This window comes from Anomalospiza imberbis, chromosome 2, assembly GCF_031753505.1.
Source record: "Anomalospiza imberbis isolate Cuckoo-Finch-1a 21T00152 chromosome 2, ASM3175350v1, whole genome shotgun sequence".
Taxonomy (NCBI): Eukaryota; Metazoa; Chordata; class Aves; order Passeriformes; family Viduidae; genus Anomalospiza; species Anomalospiza imberbis.
Genome location: NC_089682.1, coordinates 867058 through 880968, shown reverse-complemented (window position 1 = coordinate 880968; position 13911 = coordinate 867058).

Sequence of the window (13911 nt, the reverse complement as noted above, 5' to 3'; positions counted from 1 at the left end):
GGGCTGTCACACGTTCTTCCCACTCGCACACCTCTTGGTACATCTCACTGTCCTCTTCCCACTGGGACAGCTCCTGGGCTCTGACGGTTTGTTCCCGTTCACAGAGCCCTTGGTGTGCCCCACCTCTGTACAGGGAAACTTCCCAAACTCTCACACGTACCTGGCCTTGGTACAGCTCTTGGCTGCTCCTGGGTGTCCACTGGGACATTTCTGGGGCTCCTGGTACTTCCCTCTGGGATGTCTCTTGCGTATCCTCCCACTGGGAAAGCTCGCGGTCCATGCCAGCGAAGGGCCTCTCCTCCTCCTCAGCCTGTGACAGTGGCAGGACTGAGCTGCCCACCGCCCCTGACCACTGCCCGCTGGGGGCTTCCAGCCAGCTGGGCAAGGGGCTGTGGCACCAGGAGTTGGAGTTGGCTTTGTCCTCGTCGCTGACGTTGTCTGCCGCTGTCGGCCGCTATCGCTATGGGCGTCTGGCGCAGACAGAGCCAGGGAGCTGCTTCCTTCTCAGAGAGCGGCTCTCCTGGGACTGGGCACCCCAGGGCTCTGCGCCCCTTGGACACCCTCAGCCAGGGCGAGGCTCCCTGATGTCACAAGGCTCTCTGGCCACCACCACGTCCCACATCACAAAGGGCTGTGACACCATGTGCCTTTTGTGTCACAAAGGGCCACCCCCGGCACCCCAACAGCAGTGGGGCAGGCAGGAACCTGTCACAGTTTGTGTTTATTTCATTAAATTATTGTTAAATGGTTCATGCTGTTATCGCCCCACGTTTTCCCCAAGTTGGTTTGTCCCTAAGTCGTGCCCTGCTTAAAGCTGTCCAATTGGTCTTGGCCAATGCATTCTTCTCTGTCTGGAAGTTCTGCACATCTGCTGACATTTCCTGCGGACAGCACTTGCTCGATGCATTCTTCCCAGTCGGAGGGGTCTTGGGAGCGGCTGACTTCTCCCTGGGACAGCTCTTGCTCCAAGTATTCTTCCCATGTGGAGAGCTGGTGGTAACTTGTGACTTCCTCACCCTCCCACTGGGAAAGCTCTGGCTCCATGTTGCCTTGCCCCTCATTGTCATCTCCAGCCAAGGTCCCCTCCTTGCTCTCTTGCCCTGCTCGCACTGATGCTGCTGCTCTTTCCTCCTGCTGCTCCTCCCAGGGGCTCTGGGCTCCCAGCCGGGCAGTCCCGGGGCTGGCGGGGCTGTGCAGGGCAGGCACGGAGCTCCCTTCCCTTTCAGCTGGAACTGCTTCTACTTCTACAGCCACCCCCTGTTGGAGGGAATTTGCTTCTTCCAGCTGCTGCCTCAGCTTCTGGCTCTCCAGCAGTGCCTGGCTCCTGATCACCCTGGAGATGTTGTGGTCCCAGTCCGGTGAAGGCTGGCTGCTGGCCAGGGTGTTGAGGGTGACACTGGCTGGGCTCTGTGTCCCTGCGGATGGCAGCTCCTCCCTGGGTGCATGTGGGAGGCGGCCCAGGGAAAGATCCGACAGGGGTGCCCTGGGATACTGCAGTAGTGTTAATTGCCTTAGGGTTCCTGCCTTTCCTCATGTCTATCATTGGTTGGATCCTCCCCTGTTAATGTCCACCACCCCGTTGTACCATCCCCAGTTCTGGAGAGTTCTCTGTTCTCTTTTGGTACTGGTTCTCTGGCTGAAGCCACAGCTCTCTCTCCCATTGGTTTTCCCCCGATCACCCCAACTTATCCTACTGGTTCTTTGGACCCTGATCCCACCTTTCCTCCCTTGGTTATAATCCCGACCCCTCCTCTGGGGCGGCGCTCTCAGAGCTTGCTTCCCTCCAGGGTGGTTGTCTCCCTGCACCCTCTCTCCTGCCCTCACCGACTGCCTTTCCTTCAATAGACCCTCCTGGATTACAGCAGCCAGAGCGTCCTCTCGTCTTTTTGGTGGAGCTATCTATATCTATCTGGGCACCTGTGGATTACCCAGTTGTGGGGCTACCCCGCTGGACCGGATCCCGGGGCGGCCCGACAGGGGCAGGAGGCTCTGCTGCCTGTTCTGCCTCAGGAGCCAAAGGCTCGGGGGACTCCTGCCCCTCAGCAGCTCCAGCCGGGGCAGCAGCTGCCGGCTCGGCCTCCGTGGGACTCTGCAGGGAAGGAGAGGCGCTGGTCAGGGCAGGCACTGCCTCTGCTGCCACCTCTGTGCCCACGGGGCTGGCAGAGCTGGGCCCCTCTGGGGGACAAGGCTGAGGCTCCTCGTCCCTCACTGGGCTCAAGGGTCTGTCCCAGATCCCAGAGCTGATGTGATGCCCAAACAGAGCGGGGCTCTGGTGGCTTCGCTGCGGCGGCTGCGCAGCCCTGCTGCAAAGGGCTTCCCAGCACAGCTCTCTCCCGGCCGGGCTCAACCTGCGCCTTCAGTTTGCCTGCAGAGAGCAGCGACAGCCCTGCCCTGCCGGCCCGGCCGGGAACTCTCCCGCTGCCGCTGGGGCTGAGCACTCACTGCTCACAGGGCACTCCGTGGCATGGGCTGTGAAAATACCCCGGCACCTCTGAGAGACAGCACATGGAATCTGGGCACTAGGCTCTTGTGCCTTACAAACTTTATTGGAAAAGGCACAGATTCTTCAGTAACGGGAACAGTGTGGGGACATTAAAATGTACTGTAATTACAACATATGGTATAGCAATGTTTCTGCATCATAGACTGTAACAGAAACAAACAATATGTAATAAAATGAAATTATTTGCTAGTTTTATTTATTCCATAAATTTTCTCTTCATTTTTCTATTCCTATTCTTCTTATGGTTCTTCTTCTTCTTCTTATTACTACTCTTCTTCTTTGCTACTTCTATGTACTTTTTTCTTATTCCTATTCCTAGTACTACTCCTACTCCTATTCTTCTTTTTCTTCTTCTTCTTCTTCTTCTACATATTTTTAAATTCTTACTCCTATTCCTAGAACTTTTCTTCTTCTAAGTATTTCTGAATTCTTATTACTATTCTTTTCCTATCTATTCTTAAATAAGCCTTCTCCGTCTTGTCTTCTTAGTCGTCATCTTTGCCTTCTTCTTTTTTGTCATCTTCTGCTTTATCTTCTTCATCTTACTTGTTTCCTTTTCTTCACTGTCTCTCTTCTTCATCTGCTATGTCGTCTTCGTCTTCTTCATTTTCTTCTGTGTCTTTGTCTTCATCTTCTTTGTCTTTGTCTTCTCTGCCGTTGTCTTGGAGTGGTTTGTGCTGAGCGTCTGTTCCAGGAGCCTCTGCTTTGTGCCCAAGAAATGGTCGCTGCACCTTCAGGGCCCGGGGCCGGGTGTGTGCGGGGCAGGGAAGGGAGGAGCTTTGGGTTCGTTGGAAGGGCTAAAGCCTCCCTTTTTCCAAGCCTCACTGCCCAGGTGTTCGTGGCTCTGCCTGGTTTGGTTTTGCTTGGCTTGCTTGGCTTTGCTGACCCATGCAAAAGCTTTTCCCTTCCCTGGCTTGGAGGAGCTGCAGCAGCAATCCTTCAGCCCCTCGAGCTGAACCGAACAGCTGCTGCTCTGACACCAGAGAGGCGGCACCGGCAGGAGCGGTCGTCTTCATCTTCTTCCTCTTCTTCCTCTTCTTCACCTTCTTTGCCTTCATCTTCTTCCTTGTCTGTTTTACTCCTCCGTCCGTGGCCTGAGGCAAGGACAGCGGAACAGCCCCCGCAGCGCCCGCAGCGCCCGCCTGAAGCGGGAGGGACGTTTCCTGGGGGCAGCTGGCTGCCAGGCCTCCCGAGGGACGGGCACTGGGAGCCCGTCTGCCGCAAAAACTTCCCATTTCGGGACTTTGTCCAGTTCTGGGGGCAGCTCCAGGAGGCTCACATCACTGTCCCCCTCACTGTCTTCTGGGCACAAGGATTTGGTTGAGATGCCCTGCTCCGGCCAGTTCTCCTGCAGGAGCCCCGTGTCACTATCATTTTCCCCGTTGGAGTGTCCTGAGGGTCTGCTGCCATTCCCTCTGGACACGTTTTGGCCAACGTAGTCTTCCCTGTCTGGAAGTTCTGCACAGATGAAGGCAGCTCCTCCAGGCAGCATTTGCTTGATGTATTCGTCCCATTCCGAGGGATCTTGGGAGCTGCTGTCTTCTCCCTGGGACAGGTCTTGCTCTAAATATTCTTCCTGGTCAGAGAGTTGGTGGTAGCTCATTACTTCCTCAACTTCCCCGTGAGGCAGATCTTCTCCCATGCGCTGTTCACAGTCAGATGGTTCCTGGGACAGCTCTGGGTCTCCAGCCAGGAAAGGCTCCACGTCATCCAAGAACTGACAGAATTTCATTTCCTCTTTGGAGTCGTGCATCCTCTCCTGCAGTGCCAGCACTGACCCCGCTGCTGCCTCCTCAGCAGCTCTGGACGGGGCAGCAGCTGCCGGCTCGGCCTCCGTGGGACTGCCTGGGGCAGGAGAGGCGCTGGGCAGGGCAGGGGCTGCCTCTGCTGCCACCTCTGAGCCCACGGGGCTGGCAGAGCTGGGCCCCTCTGGGGGGACAAGGCTGGGTGTCCTCCTCCTTCACTGGGCCCACAGGCTTCTCCCCAGAACTGGAGCTCACATCATCCTCAACCTGGGACAGCTCTTGGACAACAGAGTCTGTCCCTTGGGACAGCTCTGACTCTACTTCCTCTTCCTCTTCCTCTTCCTCCTCCTCCTCCTCTTCCTGTTCCTCACTGTAGGATTCCCAGTCATCCTCCCAAGCCAAGGCCTCCTGGCTGTCTTGCTGTGCCAGCACTGGCTCTATCACCTCTGCCACTGCCCACTCTGGCTCCTCCCTGGGGGCCGTGGCTCCCAGCTGGGCAGATGAGGGGCCGGGGGGGCTGTGCAGGGCAGGCACCGGGCTCTCTTCCCTCTCTGCTGTGCCTGTTGCTAACACTGCTGCATCCTCACTTTCTCCCAGGTGCCTCTGTTCCTCCGGCTGATGGCCGCATCCCTGGATGTGCAGCAGTGCCTGGTTCAGGATCTCACAGCTGATGCTCCATGCAAAGTCCAGCAGAGCCTGGCTGCAGCCTGGGGCGCTGGGAGGGGCAGGGACTGGGCTCTGTGTCCCTGCTGATGGCAGCTCCTCCCTGGGAGCAGGAGGCTCTGCTGCCTTTTCTATCTCAGAAGCCAAAGGCTCAGGGGGCTCCTCCTCCTCGGCAGCTCCAGCCGGGGCAGCAGCTGCCGGCTCGGCCTCCGTGGGACTCTGCAGGGAAGGAGAGGCGCTGGTTAGGGCAGGCACGGCCTCTGCTGCCACCTCTGTGCCCACGGGGCTGGCAGAGCTGGGCCCCTCTGGGGGACAAGGCTGAGGCTCCTCGTCCCTCACTGGGCTCAAGGGTCTGTCCCAGATCCCAGAGCTGATGTGATGTCCCCATTGGGAGGGCTCCTGCCTGCTCACATGTTCCTCCCTTGGGACAGCTTTCGCTCACCCACATCGTCCCACCAGGGCAGCTCTTGGGCTGCAGCGTCTGGTCCTTGGGACAGCTCCTTGCCGCTGCTGTCTCGCACTTGGGACAATCCTGCTTCTCTCCTGTCTTCCCACTGGGACATGTGGGAGTGCACATCTTGTCCCCATGCTGAGAGGTCTTGGTACCTCTCACCTTCCCTCTGGGAATGCTCTTGGGCATCGTCCCATTGGGAATCCTCTGGGACACTCACATCTCTCTGCAGGGACAGCTCGTGGCATCTCTCGTCTTCTCCCCATCCCATCCCCTGCTGCCCACTCCCCTCTATTTCCCATTGGGAAATCTCTTGGGCTGTCACACGTTCTTCCCACTCGCACACCTCTTGGTACATCTCACTGTCCTCTTCCCACTGGGACAGCTCCTGGGCTCTGACGGTTTGTTCCCGTTCACAGAGCCCTTGGTGTGCCCCACCTCTGTACAGGGAAACTTCCCAAACTCTCACACGTACCTGGCCTTGGTACAGCTCTTGGCTGCTCCTGGCTCCCCGCTGGGACATTTCTGGGGCTCCTGGCACTTCCCTCTGGGATGTCTCGTTCACATCTTCCCACTGGGAAAGCTCGCGGTCCATGCCAGTGAAGGACCTCTCCTCCTCCTCAGCCTGTGACCGTGGCAGGACTGAGCTGCCCACCGCCCCTGACCACTGCCCGCTGGGGGCTTCCAGCCAGCTGGGCAAGGGGCTGTGGGACCGGGAGTTGGAGTTGGCTTTGTCCTTGTCGCAGTTGTTGTCTGCCGCCTTCGGCCGCTATCGCTATTGGCATCTGGCGCAGACAGAGCCAGGGAGCTGCTTCCTCCTCAGAGAGCGGCTCTCCTGGGACTGGCCACCCCAGGGCTCTGCGCCCCTTGGACACCCTCAGCCAGGGCGGGGCTCCCTGATGTCACAAGGCTCTCTGGCCACCACCACGTCCCACATCACAAAGGGCTGTGACACCATGTGCCCTTTGTGTCACAAAGGGCCACCCCAGGCACCCCAACAGCAGTGGGGCAGGCAGGGACCTGTCACAGTTTGTGTTTATTTCATTAAATTATTGTTAAATGGTTCATGCTGTTATCGCCCCACCTTTTCCCCAAGTTGGTTTGTCCCTAAGTCGTGCCCTGCTTAAAGCTGTCCAATTGGTCTTGGCCAATGCATTCTTCTCTGTCTGGAAGTTCTGCACATCTGCTGACATTTCCTGCGGACACCACTTGCTCGATGCATTCTTCCCAGTCGGAGGGGTCTTGGGAGCTGCTGACTTCTCCCTGGGACAGGTCTTGCTCCAAGTATTCTTCCCATTTGGAGAGCTGGTGGTAACTTGTGACTTCCTCACCTTCCCACTGGGAAAGCTCTGGCTCCATGTTGCCTTGCCCCTCATTGTCATCTCCAGCCAAGGTCCCCTCCTTGCTCTCTTGCCCTGCTCGCACTGATGCTGCTGCTCTTTCCTCCTGCTGCTCCTCCCAGGGGCTCTGGGCTCCCAGCCGGGCAGTCCCGGGGCTGGCGGGGCTGTGCAGGGCAGGCACGGAGCTCCCTTCCCTTTCAGCTGGAACTGCTTCTACTTCTACAGCCACCCCCTGTTGGAGGGAATTTGCTTCTTCCAGCTGCTGCCTCAGCTCCTGGCTTTCCAGCAGTGCCTGGCTCCTGATCACCCTGGAGATGTTGTGGTCCCAGTCCGGTGAAGGCTGGCTGCTGGCCAGGGTGTTGAGGGTGACACTGGCTGGGCTCTGTGTCCCTGCGGATGGCAGCTCCTCCCTGGGTGCATGTGGGAGGCGGCCCAGGGAAAGATCCGACAGGGGTGCCCTGGGATACTGCAGTAGTGTTAATTGCCTTAGGGTTCCTGCCTTTCCTCATGTCTATCATTGGTTGGATCCTCCCCTGTTAATGTCCACCACCCCGTTGTACCATCCCCAGTTCTGGAGAGTTCTCTGTTCTCTTTTGGTACTGGTTCTCTGGCTGAAGCCACAGCTCTCTCTCCCATTGGTTTTCCCCCGATCACCCCAACTTATCCTACTGGTTCTTTGGACCCTGATCCCACCTTTCCTCCCTTGGTTATAATCCCGACCCCTCCTCTGGGGCGGCGCTCTCAGAGCTTGCTTCCCTCCAGGGTGGTTGTCTCCCTGCACCCTCTCTCCTGCCCTCACCGACTGCCTTTCCTTCAATAGACCCTCCTGGATTACAGCAGCCAGAGCGTCCTCTCGTCTTTTTGGTGGAGCTATCTATATCTATCTGGGCACCTGTGGATTACCCAGTTGTGGGGCTACCCCGCTGGACCGGATCCCGGGGCGGCCCGAGAGGGGCAGGAGGCTCTGCTGCCTGTTCTGCCTCAGGAGCCAAAGGCTCGGGGGACTCCTGCCCCTCAGCAGCTCCTGCCGGGCCAGCAGCTGCCGGCTCAGCCTCCGTGGGACTCTGCAGGGAAGGAGAGGCGCTGGTCAGGGCAGGCACGGCCTCTGCTGCCACCTCTGTGCCCACGGGGCTGGCAGAGCTGGGCCCCTCTGGGGGACAAGGCTGAGGCTCCTCGTCCCTCACTGGGCTCAAGGGTCTGTCCCAGATCCCAGAGCTGATGTGATGCCCAAACAGAGCGGGGCTCTGGTGGCTTCGCTGCGGCGGCTGCGCAGCCCTGCTGCAAAGGGCTTCCCAGCACAGCTCTCTCCCGGCCGGGCTCAACCTGCGCCTTCAGTTTGCCTGCAGAGAGCAGCGACAGCCCTGCCCTGCCGGCCCGGCCGGGAACTCTCCCGCTGCCGCTGGGGCTGAGCACTCACTGCTCACAGGGCACTCCGTGGCACGGGCTGAGAAAATACCCCGGCACCTCTGAGAGACAGCACATGGAATCTGGGCACTCTGCTCTTGTGCCTTACAAACTTTACTAGAAAAGGCACAGATTCTTCAATAACGGGAACAGTGTGGGGACATTAAAATGTATTGTAATCACAACATATGATAGAGGATTGTTTCTATATCATAGACTGTAATAGAAATAAACAATATGTAATAAAATGAAATTATTTACTAGTTTTATTTATTCCTTCAATTTTCTCTTCATTTTTTGATTCTTATTCTTCTTATGGTTCTTCTTCTTATTATTATTACTACTCTTCTTCTTTGCTACTTCTATGTACTTTTTATATTCTTATTCCTATTCCTAGTACTACTCCTACTCCTATTCTTCTTTTTCTTCTTCTTCTACATATTTTTAAATTCTTAGTCCTATTCCTGGAACTTTTCTTCTTCTACGTATTTCTGAATTCTTATTACTATTCTTTTTCTATCTATTCTTAAATAAGCCTTCTCCGTCTTGTCTTCTTAGTCGTCATCTTTGCCTTCTTCTTTTTTGTCATCTTCTGCTTCATCTTCTTTGTCTTACTTGTTTTCATTTTCTTCACTGTCTCTCTTCTTCATCTGCTATGTCGTCTTCGTCTTCTTCATTTTCTTCTGTGTCTTTGTCTTCATCTTCTTTGTCTTTGTCTTCTCTGCCGTTGTCTTGGAGTGGTTTGTGCTGAGAGTCTGTTCCAGGAGCCTCTGCTTTGTGCCCAAGAAATGGTCGCTGCACCTTCAGGGCCCGGGGCCGGGTGTGTGCGGGGCAGGGAAGGGAGGAGCTTTGAGTTCGTTGGAAGGGCCAAAGCCTCCCTTTTTCCAAGCCTCACTGCCCAGGTGTTCGTGGCTCTGCCTGGTTTGGTTTTGCTTGGCTTGCTTGGCTTTGTTGGCCCAACCAAAAGCTTTTCCCTTCCCTGGCTTGGAGGAGCTGCAGCAGCAATCCTTCAGCCCCTCGAGCTGAACCGAACAGCTGCTGCTCCGACACCAGAGGGGCGGCACCGGCAGGAGCGGTCGTCTTCCTCTTCTTCCTCTTCTTCCTCTTCTTCACCTTCTTTGCCTTCATCTTCTTCCTCGTCTGTTTTACTCCTCAGTCCGTGGCCTGAGGCAAGGACAGCGGAACAGGCCCCGCAGCGCCCGCAGCGCCCGCCTGAAGCGGGAGGGACGTTTCCTGGGGGCAGCTGGCTGCCAGGCCTCCCGAGGGACGGGCACTGGGAGCCCGTCTGCCGCAAAAACTTCCCATTTCGGGTCTTTGTTCAGTTCTGGGGGCAGCTCCAGGAGGCTCACATCACTGTCCCCCTCATCGTCCTCCTGGCACAAGGGCTTGGTCCTGATGCCGTGCTCGGTCTTGTTTTCCCAGTACTCCTGCACGAGCCCTGTGTCACTGTCGTTTTCCCAATTGGAGTGTCCTGAGGATCTGCTGCCATTCCCTCTGGACATGTCTTGGCCAATGCAGACTTCTCCTGGGGAAAGATCTTGGCCACAGCATTCTTCCCTGTATGGAAGTTCTGCACTTCTGATGACATCTTCTCCAGACAGGACTCGCTTGATGCATTCTTCCCAGTCCAAGGCGTCTTGGAAGCTGCTGACTTCTCCCTGGGACAGGTCTTGCTCCAAACACTTTTCCCAGTCAAAGAGTTGGTGGTCACTCCTGACTTCCCCATGGGACAGATCTTCCTCTGTGCAGTCTTCACTGTCAGATGGTTCCTGGGACAGCTCTGGGTCTCCAGCCAGGAAAGGCTCCACGTCACCCAAGAATTGACAGAATTTCATTTCTGATGACATCTGAATGACATCTTCTCCAGACAGGACTCGCTTGATGCATTCTTCCCAGTCCAAGGCGTCTTGGAAGCTGCTGACTTCTCCCTGGGACAGGTCTTGCTCCAAACACTTTTCCCAGTCAAAGAGTTGGTGGTCACTCCTGACTTCCCCGTGGGACAGATCTTCCTCTGTGCAGTCTTCACAGTCAGATGGTTCCTGGGACAGCTCTGGGTCTCCAGCCAGGAAAGGCTCCACATCATCCAAGAATTGACAGAATTTCATTTCCTCTTTGGAGTCGTGCATCCTCTCCTGCAGTGCCAGCACTGACCCCGCTGCTGCCTCCTCAGCAGCTCCGGACGGGGCAGCAGCTGCCGGCTCGGCCTCCGTGGGACTGCCTGGGGCAGGAGAGGCGCTGGGCAGGGCAGGGGCTGCCTCTGCTGCCACCTCTGAGCCCACGGGGCTGGCAGAGCTGGGCCCCTCTGGGGGAAGAGCCATGCTGTCCTCTGGACGAAGCTCAATGGCCACGTCCACTTTGGACAGCTCCTCCTCGGTCGGGCTGTCCCCTGCAACCACCATGATGTTCTCTTCCACAGGGAACAGCTCCTGGTCCCTTTTGCTGTCCCATGGAGAGTCCTTTTCCTCTGGGGACAGCTCCAGGACACTCGTGCTGTCCTCTGGAATGCCCTCCATGGCCTCTTCCACTAAAGCCAGCTCCTGGTCACTTGTGCCGTCCTCTGGAATGCCCTCAATGTCCTCTTCCCCTGAGGACAGCTCCTGGTCACTTGTGCTGTCCCATGGAGAGTCCTCTTCCTCTGGGGACAGCTCCAGGACACTCGTACTGTCCTCTGGAATGCCCTCCATGGCCTCTTCCACTGAGGACAGCTCCTGGTCACTTGTGCTGTCCCATGAAGCAGCCTCGATGTCCTGTTCCACTGAGGACAGCTCCTTGTCACTCGTGCCATCCTCTGGAATGCCCTCAATGTCCTGTTCCACTGAGAACAGCTCCTTGTCACCCGTGCTGTCCTCTGGAATGCCCTTGATGGCCTCTTCCACTGAGGACAGCTCCTGGTCACTTGTGCCATCCTCTGGAATGCCCTCAATGTCCTGTTCCACTGAGGACAGCTCCTTGTCACTCGTGCCATCATCTGGATCTACCTCGATGTCCTGTTCCACTGAGGACAGCTCCTTGTCACTCGTGCCATCGTCTGGATCTACCTCGATGTCCTGTTCCACTGAGAACAGCTCCTTGTCATGCGTGCTGTCCTCTGGAATGCCCTCAATGTCCTCTTCCACTGAGGACAGCTCCTGGTCCCTTGTGCCATCCTCTGGAATGCCCTCAATGTCCTCTTCCACTGAGGACAGCTCCAGCTCACTTGCGTTGTCTCCTGAAGTGACCTCAATGTCATCTTCCACTGAGGACAGCTCCAGCTCAATTGTGTTGTCTCCTGAAGTGACCTCAATGTCATCTTCCACTGGAGACAGCTCCTGGTCACTTGTGCTATCCCATGGAATGTCCTCGATTGCCTCTTCCCCTTCGGACAGCTCTGCCTCAGTGTTGCTGTCCGCTGGAGAGAGCTCAATGGCCTCTTCAACCTGGGTCAGCTCCTCGTCACTGGATGAGGGACAAGTCTGGGTGTGCTCGTCCTCCTTCACTGAGCCCAGAGGCTTCTCCTCAGAACTGGAGCTCACATCATCCTGCCCCGGGAACAGCTCTTGGTCTCCCAAATCTTCCCCTTGGGACAGGAGAGTCTCGGGGGGCTCCTCCTCCTCGGCAGCTCCAGCCGGGGCAGCAGCTGCCGGCTCGGCCTCCGTGGGGCTCTGCAGGGAAGGAGGGGCGCTGGTTAGGGCAGGCACGGCCTCTGCTGCCACCTCTGTGCCCACGGGGCTGGCAGAGCTGGGCCCCTCTGGGGGACAAGGCTGAGGCTCCTCGTCCCTCACTGGGCTCAAGGGTCTGTCCCAGATCCCAGAGCTGATGTGATGTCCCCATTGGGACAGATCCTGCCTGCTCACATGTTCCTCCCTGGGGACAGCTTTCGCTCACCCACATCGTCCCACCAGGGCAGCTCTTGGGCTGCAGCGTCTGGTCCTTGGGACAGCTCCTTGCCGCTGCTGTCTCACACTTGGGACAATCCTGCTTCTCTCCTGTCTTCCCACTGGGACATGTGGGAGTGCACATCTTGTCCCCATGCTGAGAGGTCTTGGTACCTCTCACCTTCCCTCTGGGAATGCTCTTGGGCATCGTCCCATTGGGAATCCTCTGGGACACTCACATCTCTCTGCAGGGACAGCTCGTAGCATCTCTCATCTTCTCCCCATCCCATCCCCTGCTGCCCACTCCCCTCTATTTCCCATTGGGAAATCTCTTGGGCTGTCACACGTTCTTCCCACTCGCACACCTCTTGGTACATCTCACTGTCCTCTTCCCACTGGGACAGCTCCTGGGCTCTGACGGTTTGTTCCCGTTCACAGAGCCCTTGGTGTGCCCCACCTCTGTACAGGGAAACTTCCCAAACTCTCACACGTACCTGGCCTTGGTACAGCTCTTGGCTGTTCCTGGCTCCCCGCTGGGACATTTCTGGGGCTCCTGGCACTTCCCTCTGGGATGTCTCTTGCGTATCGTCCCACTGGGAAAGCTCGCGGTCCATGCCAGCGAAGGGCCTCTCCTCCTCCTCAGCCTGTGACAGTGGCAGGACTGAGCTGCCCACCGCCCCTGACCACTGCCCGCTGGGGGCTTCCAGCCAGCTGGGCAAGGGGCTGTGGGACCAGGAGTTGGAGTTGGCTTTGTCCTTGTCGCAGTTGTTGTCTGCCGCTGACGGCCGCTATCGCTATGGGCGTCTGGGGCAGACAGAGCCAGGGAGCTGCTTCCTCCTCAGAGAGCGGCTCTCCTGGGACTGGGCACCCCAGGGCTCTGCGCCCCTTGGACACCCTCAGCCAGGGCGAGGCTCCCTGATGTCACAAGGCTCTCTGGCCACCACCACGTCCCACATCACAAAGGGCTGTGACACCATGTGCCTTTTGTGTCACCAAGGGCCACCCCCGGCACCCCAACAGCAGTGGGGCAGGCAGGAACTGGCTCGGAGCAGCCCCCGGCCTGGTGGTCTTGTGGCCCTGCTGTGCCCCGAGCCCTGAGAGGCTTTGGCCCCGCTGCCCACGACAGCCCCAGCCCCGCGCTGCAGAGCCCTGGCTTTGCCGGCTGCGCTGCCCAGGGCACGAGGAATTGGCCGCACGGACGTGCCGGGACCTGCGGGCAGCGGCTCCAGGAGCCGCGGGAGCCCGGGGAGCAGGGCTGTCCCTCAGGGCTCTGCCTGGGCACCGGGGCTCGTCCCTGCCGGTGGCAGCGACAGCCAGGGGCACCGAGCGCGGCCTGGGCGCCTTCGCAGGGCACGGGAAGCCGAGCGGGGCAGGGGCGGCACGCAAGGCCGGGGCCATGCGCGGGCACCGGGCCGAGCTGGAGGAGCGGCACCGCCAGAGCCCCATGCGCTGCCGCAGGGCCAGGGCCCGGCCGCTGCCCCCGGCCCGGGGCAGTGCCCGAGGCAGCCGCTCCTGCGGGGCTCCGCTCGCCTCTGCGGCGCCACGGGCACCGAGGCCGGGCCGGGGCTCGCTCCCTGCTGCCAGCAGGGCGCTGCCGAGGGCTCCCCGCCCGCCGGGGCCGGGGCCGGGCGCTGAGGGAGCGGCGCCGCCATCGCTGCCGCCCTCAGCGGCTCTGAGGGCAGCGCGGCTCCCGCCAGCCCCGCTCCGCCCGCACCGGCGGCACAAACCTGGAGCGCAGAGACAGACGCCGCTGAAATTGTGTCCGTGCCCTTCCAAATGCACCCGGACAGCGGCCCGAAGAGCTGGGCTCGGCCGCGGCAGCGTCGCCCCAGGGCCAAGTTGTGTGAGATGTGGCACTAAACCCACAGGGACAGGGTTTGGTCTATCTGGGAGAAAGAAATTAATGTTTCTCTCTCCTTGGCATAGAAAACCACTTTTGATTGCACTGTTA